At 34.5% G+C, this 10805-nt stretch overlaps 1 pseudogene; it reads left to right on the top strand.

Moving 5' to 3' along the window:
• Positions 1 to 5729: 5729 nt before the first annotated feature.
• LOC112132667 (cytochrome c-like) lies at positions 5730 to 6102 on the top strand (annotated as a pseudogene).
• Positions 6103 to 10805: the final 4703 nt, after the last annotated feature.

The following is a 10805-nucleotide window of genomic DNA, read 5'->3' as shown; positions in this document are numbered from 1 at the left end:
ACATTTCTCCCTCTTCCATATCTAAATTATATATGTACATCACTTTTTCTTGATTTATCACATGTAGATATTACTTATTGACTTACAAATTTCTCTGTTTTGCACTAACCTTTCTTCCTTTCCTCTATCTTCTCAATATCTTATAAAACATTTGCTTAAGTTATTGTCAGTATTTACTATGTACGTACTGTTATTAATGAGTTAAGTAGTATGCCATTATTGTATTTTACTTTTTTTCAGTCTTTTGCTACTCTTGGAATTCATAACTGCTTTATTCTCTTTCTTGTTTTGTCTGAGTTTCCATATACCTTTACAAATCCTGTGTCATATCAACCAAACTCACCACTATTATTTCTTCAAATGTACAAATAAATATAATTTGGAAAGCTTACCTCTTGTTACGAACAAAATGTTTGTGTCCTCCCAAAATACATATATTGAAACCTAATAGTCAATGTGAGGCTATTTGGAGGTAAGACCTTTGAGAGATGAATAGTTCATTTGGGCAGAGGGAGCCCTCCTGAATGGAATTAGTGCTCATATAAAAGAGACACCAGTGATCTCCTCTTCCCTTTCCACCAAGTGAGGTTATCATTGATGAACCAGGAAGAGAGCCTTAACCAGACACTGGATCTACCACAGCGTTGATCTTAAACTTTCCACCCTCTAGAACCATGAGAAATAAATTTCTCTTATTGGCAAGCCACCTAGTCTGCGGCATTTTTTGTTATAGCAGCCCAAATAAACTAAGATATCCCTGGAGTCCTTGTTCTTCCTGCTTTTACCCATACTGGTTACTTTCTAGCCTAAGTCATGGCTGTCCTGGTAAAACTCCACTTTGCAGCTCTTTGTGTTTGGTCCTCTAGGTCCTAGATACCAATCTACCTCTTTCTTGTTTTTCTACCACATTTTGCTAGGACACATATTATAGTGACTTCTTGAACATGTACATATGGGATTTTAAGTCCCTGCACTTTTGCAAATTCTTTATTCAATTCTCAATACTTGATCATTTGGGCATAAAATTGAATATATTTTTTCCCATATGATTTTTCTATGAGCAGCAAGTCTCCTTTTTATAAAAAGAATCAATTTCTCTTGTTAATTATCTTTCTATTTTTTGTTTCATACAAATCAATTATTAACTCATGGCCATAATAAAGTGGGTATAACTGATGTCTACATTTTTAGTGAGCATTTTTATGTCTGAATATATTTTGCCATCATTAAAAGGGGCTAAATATTTGACCATGTCAAATTTATAAAATATTCTACATACCATCAAAATAATGTGAATATTAATTGATAGCTTTTGGCTATCTTCTTCAAGACCCAAGAGAATTTAGTGAACTATGAGAAAACTTGGACTTATGATTTGATAGCTATTCCCAGCTGGGAGGATGAAAACTGTTTTGAATATTGTCATTTCTAACAAAATCTACCAGAGAAATCCTGAGATTTACAGGTGTTAAGAAGACTTCTTTGATGCTTTTGTTTATTGCCAGAAATTCTGGCATCTCGATTTTACTCTCCTCCTCTATTTTTTTCTCAATATCTTACACAGGCATTGAATTATGTGTGTTATCACCACCTCTTCCACTTGATGTTGAACTTTAGGAGAATTGGATATTTGATAATTTATCTTTGTATTTACCTGAGTGGCTACCATTTTACTTTGCTCAGAGAAGGTGTTTAATCAATGTCTACAGAGTTAAGTCATTAAGCGAATCTTTGGTTGACCAGGTTCAACAATGTGATAGTATTGTCCCAGTGAAAAAATAAAAAATGGAAGTTGCATGGAAAAAGATATTTATGTAAACAATGGGACAAAAATGTACACAGAGCATAAGTAAATATAAGAATACATCTTTTAATAAATTCATCTGAAAATTTTATAATAATGTAATGCCTTCAAGGTCTTTGGCAGACACTTTTAAATAAGACAAGAAGGATATTGATTTTTAACTAACAAGGGATTTGATTAGTGCCCTGTTCTTGTTAAGATTAGGGCAATACCTTAAATTCAAAAATTTTCTCTCAAAAACTTTTTAAAGAAACATATAGGCCTTTGAAGCTCATCCATGCAAATACTTGAGGTTGAGATGCATTCGCAGGTTGGAAAGTTAACTTTTTAATGGCTAGAGAAAAGATGAAAAAAAAATGAATGAAGAAATCTGAGTAGCACTAAATATATTAATTAGAGGAGAAAGTTAAAAAAAAAACAGAGTGCAAGGATCACCTAGGTGTTGGGATTAGCATCAGGATCAACCATGCAGAGGAATTTAATTCATCTGGGAAGTCCAACTGAGATTTGACAGCTCTCTCATTATCTCATTGTGTTTGCTCATCCAGCAAAGGTACTGGTTCATTATAATTTTTTATAACACTGAGGTGAAGCATCATAAGATTTAACTCTAGACATAACACCAACTCAAATTGCTATATTTCCTGGCTTACCTCTTTCTCTTAATCTTCTTGCCTGCTAGGCAAATTCAAGTTCCTTGAGGGCAGGATTTACATGCACGTGCACACACACACACAGAGAGAGAGAGCATTTATTTATTTATTTACTCCAAGCCAAACTGTATCCAACTTTATTAAAGGTATTTCTCATAGACAGTCATGGTATTTCAGGTAGGACATGGGCAGAAAATCATTAACAGTATGCAACAACTTTCAAACTTCCTTCTTCAATGGGCTACCAAAATCAGAAAGCCACTATAAAATGCAATGAAGTCTTTATTTGATGCTCTAAACGGAAAAGTTTAGAGTGAAGGTTGACATCTCCCATTTAGCATGTTGTTCAACAACTTTTCCCAAGCTGACCCTCACTTTCGGGAAGTGAAATGAAAATGGCAGAATTTATCTGAAGACCTACAGTCTAGAAATGGAATTGCTGCTCTTTTGTGGGACACTGGCAAGTCCAGATTGCTTGACATACTGGTAACCAATTATTGAGGGTCAGGTCCCAAAAGGTGACTGGATTTAAGGGAGTTAAGCCTATGCTGAAGGTGGAAAGGGAGAAGAAACATTAAAATGAATTTGTTTTTCTACAGCACGAGCATTTGTGCTAAGTTGGATATGTGTGTCAATGCCAGAGAATCTCTTCTGGGAGCTAAGAGGAAGTCTCAAAACTAGAAGGGAAAGGTGTTTTCCCCACATCAATCCAGCTTCAGTGACATTCTATTAGTGACATATGACCCTTTCCAAAAAACAATAAAGTGTTCTGTGAGCTAACAGCATAGCTTAAATTCTACATTTTTATAAAACTTGATAAAAAATAGTATTTCAAATTGTACAGTCACCAGAAGTCCAGAGTTATCAAAAAATGCACACACTTCACTTGTCATCTCACAACACCTTTAACTTTCTGTGCCTGGTCTGTTTTGACATCTTTGTTTATTGCAAAGTTATTTCCATCCTTGCCAACATAAGTTTTTCTCTTTTTCTCTTTATATAAACATTCTCCCTTCTTTGTAGGGGCCTTTTCTGGCTTGGGCTCCAGCTTTGGAGAAGGATGTCTAGCAGACAATCTTGTGGATCTTTTCTGTGGTCTGTTCTTAACCTTGGTCCATCCTTCAGCCTTTTTCTTGGGCATGGTGTCAACAGCTGCCAGTCATAGGTACTGGCTGCAGGGATGCAGCTATGCATGAGCTTTGGTGGGTCCAGGGATCATTCTCACCTTTTCACACTGCTCACATGGCATTGAAAAGTATCCTTTGATGTTGATTAAGGTGGGACGTTTTTTCTATTCCTCACAGATTTTCTACTTGGTTATTTGCAAGTTGTTATTATGTAGATCTGAAGTTCAGTGGTGATAAATATTTGTTAGAAGGAACTGTCCTGAACTGAACTGTTTAGAAGGAAACACTGAATGTTGTCCCTGGATCAATTAGGTCAGTTGGAGGACCATGGCAATAAAGAAGGGTCCAGTTTCTATTACAGCCACTGGTTTGTTTTCCCCTTACATCAAAAATGTTTTTGTGCTGACATAAACTTTACCCTAATCTCAATTAGGTGGGATGCAAATGTGTGTGAATGAGTCACAGCCATTTATCAACAAGTCTGAATAAGCAGCTTAGTATCATGACTCTGGGTCAATAATATAATGTTTGTAGAGGGACAACACATTATCAAAGTCAGTCACACTTATTGAGCAATAAGGTGAAGTTTAAAACTGAATAAAAAATTCCTAACTCCTTTCATCTATTAGCTGCTCCTAAATGTTCCAAATTTAGAAACTAAAATCTATTTTGTGTACTCTGAAAAGTTTAATATGTTCCCCAACCCCCCAGGTTTTAGCTAAAAGAGCCAACTAAGAGGCAGATATATTGACTTATTAATAAATTATCATGATTAATAAATCAAAATTATTTATTATTTTAAAAACTCTTTTCACGCTACTCTGTGAAAATTATAAGGCAAAAGTGACTTTGGAGAACTAGTTAAGCCTTTCTTTCTAATTTCTCTGCTCCAGTAAGCATGTTGTAAGCTTTCAACTTGGTAGTAAATTAATGATTGACATTGAAATAACAATCTTTATAAATTAGGTAATGAAATAAATGAATGAAAAAAGTAGTACTGTAGTCTAAATGATATCAGTAATTTTCAAATTTAGACTATTAAATTTTAGAATGATCAAGAAAATTAAAGCTTATTTTCTTTTTAATGATGATTCTTTTTAAGAAAATAAATGCTGTTCATAGAAAATTAGAAAAAATAAAATGATAAAGAATAAAACTAAATGGCCTACTTATATTCTGTGATAAGAATATAACTCAGTGTAATTGTTATTATTAATTGATGAATTATAATTGTATAGATTTATGGGGTACAAAGTGATGTTATGATTTTTAAATACAATGTGGACCAGCGTGGGCTTCCTGGAAAGTGTCTCAGAATGCTGGGGAAGCTGGATGTGCATCTCCAGTTCTCTTTTCCTCTTGGAGAATACGTAGGCTTAGGGGAATCCTCCCCATGTGGCCTTGTGCCTATCTGGGGGAGAGGGAGGAGTGGTATCATCAAAGTGAAACCTTCTGATGCAACTTTCATCCAGTTCTGTGGTCCATGCATGTGTCCACATGGACATTATATATATGAAATATATATACAAATATATAAGAATATATATTTACATAAGCATATGTAAATATATTTTTAATGTTTTTAAAATAAAAATGTAAATATCTATTCATAAATATTGTCAATTACTCTGTAAAGATGTTATACCAAGAAGATTAAACTTGAGCAAGATGGCGGAATAGGAAGTCTTAGGCTTCACTACTTCCTCCCAACAGAAAGTTTAACTAACAACTATCCACAGACAAGAACATCTTTGTGAAAACCCCAATGCTTGAGAACAAGCCTTGACCAAATGTTTTAAATAGTTAAGTCACTGAGTCTTTTAATGTGGAAAATCTTTCTTCCACTCCACTCTGTTTTGATATATGGAGATGTGCCCTTTATCAGCATTCAGATATCAGGATTTGGCTTGGATTTCATTTATTGATGTGCCATTCTGCTCAACTAGCAATGTGCTTTGAATATGATGTTCATATAAATAATTAAGATATAAATTACATATAATAGAATAGTCTTGTAAGTGGGCATTCTTTTTGATGATAAGCTAAAGCGTTCCATAAAGATAATGAATAAACTTCCCTCCAAAAATTAGTAATGTTTCAAGGATGTTAGATTTTGTTAGGATTCAAAATACAAGAGAGAGAAAGAGTTTGGCTTCTGAGCAGGAACCTTTGTAGTACGAGCATGAAAAGATAAAATTAAATATGAGTGATGCTGAGGAAGGCAAGAAGATTTTTGTTTAGAAGTGTCCCCAGTGTCACACCATGGAAAAGAGGGGCAAGCACAAGACTGGGCCATATCTTCATGATTTCTGGGCAGAAGACAGGTCAGCCTGCTAAGTTCTCTTATACAGATGCCAACAAAAACAAAGACATCAGCTGGGCAGAGGAGACACTGATGGATTATTTGGAGAATCCCAAGAAGTACATCTCTGGAACAAAAATGATCTTCACTGGCATTTAGAAGAAGACAGAAAGAGTAGACTTGATAGCTTATCTCAAAAAACTTACTGATATGTAATAATTGGCCATTACTTTATCTATCACAAAAAAGAAATGTCTCGTGATTTTTTTATGTGCACCATAATTTAATTGATCTCACACACCGGAATCCAGATCATAAATGACTGACAGGATATTTTTTGTTGGGGAGTCCTGATTTAAGTAAGACTGGCTTGTAGTTAAATAAATACGATTAATTTTTTAAAAATGTATAACAATTCTAATCAGTAAATGCTGTCACTGTTTTCCCTCAGCCAAATCCACATACAAGGGACATACCTCAATCTAATAAAAGCCATCTATGACAAACCCACAGCCAACAAAATACTGAATGGGGAAAAGTTTAAAGCATTCCCTCTGAGAACTGGAACAAGGGAAGGATGCCACTCTCATCGCTTCCCTTTAACATAGTACTGGAAGTCCTAGCCAGAGCAATCAAACAAGAGAAAGAAAGAAAGGGCATTCAAATTGATAAAGAGGAAGTCAAACTGTTGCTGTTTGCTGATGATAAGATAGTATAACTAGAAAACCCTAAAGACTTCTCCAAAAAGCTCCTAGAACTGATAAAAGAATTCAGCAGTTTCCAGATACAAAATTAATGTACACACAGTAGCTCTCCTATACACCAACAGCAACCAAGCCGAAAATCAAATCAAGAACTCAACTCCCTTTACAATGGTTGCTATATATATATATATATATATGTATATACATATATATGTATATACATATACATATATACACATATATGTGTGTGCATATATATACACACATATATGTGTGCATATATATACACACATATGTGTGTGCATATATATACATATGTGTGCATATATGTATATATGTGTGTATATATGTGTGTATTATATATGTACACATATACATATATGTGTGTATTATATATACACATATACATATATGTGTATTATATATGCACATATACACATATGTGTGTATTATATATACACATATACACATATGTGTGTATTATATATACACATATACACATATGTGTGTATTATATATACACATATACACATATGTGTGTATTATATATACACATATACACATATGTGTGTATTATATATACACATATACACATATGTGTGTATTATATATACACATATATACATATGTGTGTATTATATATACACATATATACATATGTGTGTATTATATATACACATATATACATATGTGTATATATAAGTATATATGTGTGTGTATATACATATACACACACACACACACATATATATATGAATATAACTAACCATGGAGGTGAAAGACCTCTACAAGGAAAACTACAAAAACACTGCTGAAAGAAATCATAGATGACACAAACAAATGGAAACATCCCATGCTCACAGATAGTTAGAATCAATATTATGAAAATGACCATACTGCCAAGAGCAATCTTCAAATTCAATGCAATTCCTGTCAAAATACCACCATCCTTCTTTACAGAACTAGGAAAAACAATCCTAAAATTCATATGAAACCAAAAAAGAGCTCACATAGCCAAAGCAAGACTAAGCAAAAAACAAATCTGGAGGCATCGTATTACCTGATTTTAAACTATACTATAAGACCATAGTCACCAAAGTAGCATGGTACTTGTATAAAAATAGGCACATAGACCAACAGAACAGAATAGAGAACCCAGAAATAAAGCCAAATACTTACAGCCAACTGATCTTCAACAAAGCAAACAAAAACATAAAGTGGGGAAAGGGCCGGGTCTGGTGGCTCACACCTGTAATCCTAACACTTTGGGAGGCGGAGGTGGGTGGATCGTCTGAGTTTGAGACTAGCCTGGCCAACATGGTAAAACCCCATCTCTACTAAAAATACAAAAATTTAGCCAGGTGTGGTGGTGCATGCCTGTAATCCCAGCTACACAGGAGGCTGAGGCAGGAGAATTGCTTAAACTCAGGAGGCAGATGTTGCAGTGAGACAAGATCGTGCCACTGCACTCCAGCCTGGGCGACAGAGTGAGACTCTGTCTCAAAAAAGAAAAAAAAAAAGTGGAGAAAGGACACCCTGTTCAATAAATGGTGCTGGGATAATTGGTAAGCCACATGCAGGAGAATGAAACTAGATAATCATCTCTCATCTTATACAAAAATCAACTCAAAATGGATCAAGGATTTAAATCTAACACCTGAAACTATAAATATTCTAGAAGATAACATCAGAAAAACCCTTCTAGACATTAGCTTAGACAAGGATTTCATGATCAAGAACCCAAAAGCAAGCACAATAAAGACAAAGATAAATAGCTGGGATTTAATTAACCTAAAGAGCTTCTGCACAGCAAAAGGAACAGTCAGCAGAGTAAACAGACAACCCATAGAGTGGGAGGAAATCTTCACAATATATAAATCTGACACAGGACTAATATCCAGAATCTACAAAAAACTCAAGCAAATTAGCAAGAGTAAAAACAAGCAATCCCATCAAACAGTGGGCTAATGACATTAATAGATAATTCTCAAAAGAAGATATACAAATGGCCAACAAACATATCAAAAAATGCTCAATATCACTAATGATCAGGAAATGCAAATCAAAACCACAATGCGATACCGCCTTACTCTTGCAACAGTGGCCATTATCAAAAAATCAAAAACTAATAGATGTTGGCACGGATGTGGTGAACAGGGAACACTTCTACACTGTTGGTGGGAATGTAAACTAGTACAACCACTGTGGAAAGCGGTGTGAAGACTCCTTAAAGAGCTAAAAGTAGAAGTACCATTTGATCCAGCAATCCCCGTAATGGGTATCTAGCCAGAGGAAAAGAAGTCTTTATATGAAAAAGATATTTGCACACTCATGTTTATAGCCGCTCAATTCACAATTGCAAAAATGTGGAACCAATCCAAATGCCCATCAACCAAAGAACGGATAAAGAAACTCTGGTATAGATATACGATGGAATACTACCCAGCCATGAAAAGGAATGAATTAATGGCATCTGCAGTAACCTGGGTGGGATTGGAGACTATTATTCTAAGTGAAGTAACTCAGGAATGGAAAATCAAACATCCTATGTTCTCACTCATAAATGAAAGCTAAGCTATGAGGATGCAAAGGCATAAGAATGACACGGTAGACTTTGGGGACTCAGGGGGAAAGGATGGGAAGGGGATGAGGGATAAAAGACTACAAACTGGGTTCAAGATATACTGCTCATGTGATGGATGCACCAAAATCTCACAAATCACCACTGAAGAACTTACTCATGTAACCAAATACCACCTGTTCCCCAAAAAACCTATGGAATTTTTTTTTAAACTTAGTTTAGATACAAACCTCTTTGAAGTTGTTTTGAATATCGGATATAACAATCCAATGCAACTCAGCATGGGCTGATTTTTTTCTTAGAGGCTACCTCATACTCCCAGATTTTGCATTTCAATGAGTGGAAGCGAGGACTCTGCATTCATAAGAGTAAGCTTTGCCAATTGCCCTGGGCTTTGAAGAAACGCTCTCTCCACCAATTTTTTTTTTTAAACGTATATAACCACTTATAAAAAGAAAAAAAGTAAATGCTATTACTCTTTTCTCCTTCTAAAGATATGATTAGACTAATTAGTAGTGTTCAATTTTTCACAGAGATGGGGGAATGTCATCTCACAACCTATTGGAGATTGGTTTTATATTTAGATTTCTATGACTGAATATATTTAGTCATATGACTAAAGGCAAGAGCTGAAGATAAGGTGGCAAGGGCTGAAGATAAGGTAGCAATGTCTGCTTTATATTTTTGACTTTTATGCCAATCTAATTAGAATTATCTGAATCTAAAATGCTGCATTTTATTTATTGAAAAGCATTTTAATGTGGTTTATGTATAATATATCACATAAAGAATATTTAACACTTCTCCCATTTTACAGACAATCTATAAGGTCAGATGCCTTTAAAAGTCAGTGTGACAAGAAATAGCAGCATTTTAAACTTTGCTTTTGAGCTCTTTACTAAGTCAGACTAACTTATAATTTAGAATTGTCTTTTAACAGCTATTCAGAAGCACAGAAAATGGCAGAACTGTGTATGTGTGATTGGTAATGGTGATTTTCAACTCATCAGAAGGAATGAAGTAGAGGAGATATACACAAATTTATGAATTATGTGTGACCATAAGACTTAAAATAATTTAAAAAAACACAGATCACGATTTTAAAATGCCATATGAAATGACTTCAATAGGTTAGAATAGACTTATGTCTAAGATGAGGGGAGCTGAATGAGACTTTAAATAAATTTTAAAATTAATCTTCTTAGCAGAAATGCCAGTTATTGAAAATTATTTGTCATAGGCAGGTATCTGATGCCTCCTGGTTAATAATTTTCTCAAAATTATGACTCTCCTCAAAAACAGTCATACAGCTGAATGACAGTTTCCCCTTGTTTAAAGGTATGTTTCTATTTCATTTCTCTAGCAATTTTAAAATTTTTAATAGCTTTACTGCAGATCTTTGGGCATACTTTAGAAGGTATGCCATTCTCTATTGCCCTGACAATTGGATGATACATTTCTGTCAATTCCAGAGATTAAAAAATACTAGTATCTTTTAAAGTTGTTTTAAATTTGATAGACAGTGAGGACCAAGGAGTGGATGCAGTCCTTACTTGGTAATAAAGAGGATTACTTCATGGCAATTTTGGTGATATTATGAAACATCAGTAGAAGTTATGATGCCTGAGGTAAGG

The sequence above is a fragment of the Pongo abelii genome, chromosome 2 (assembly GCF_028885655.2).
Source record: "Pongo abelii isolate AG06213 chromosome 2, NHGRI_mPonAbe1-v2.0_pri, whole genome shotgun sequence".
In the NCBI taxonomy this organism is placed as follows: domain Eukaryota; kingdom Metazoa; phylum Chordata; class Mammalia; order Primates; family Hominidae; genus Pongo; species Pongo abelii.
This window is presented reverse-complemented; position numbering and strand designations above follow the sequence as displayed.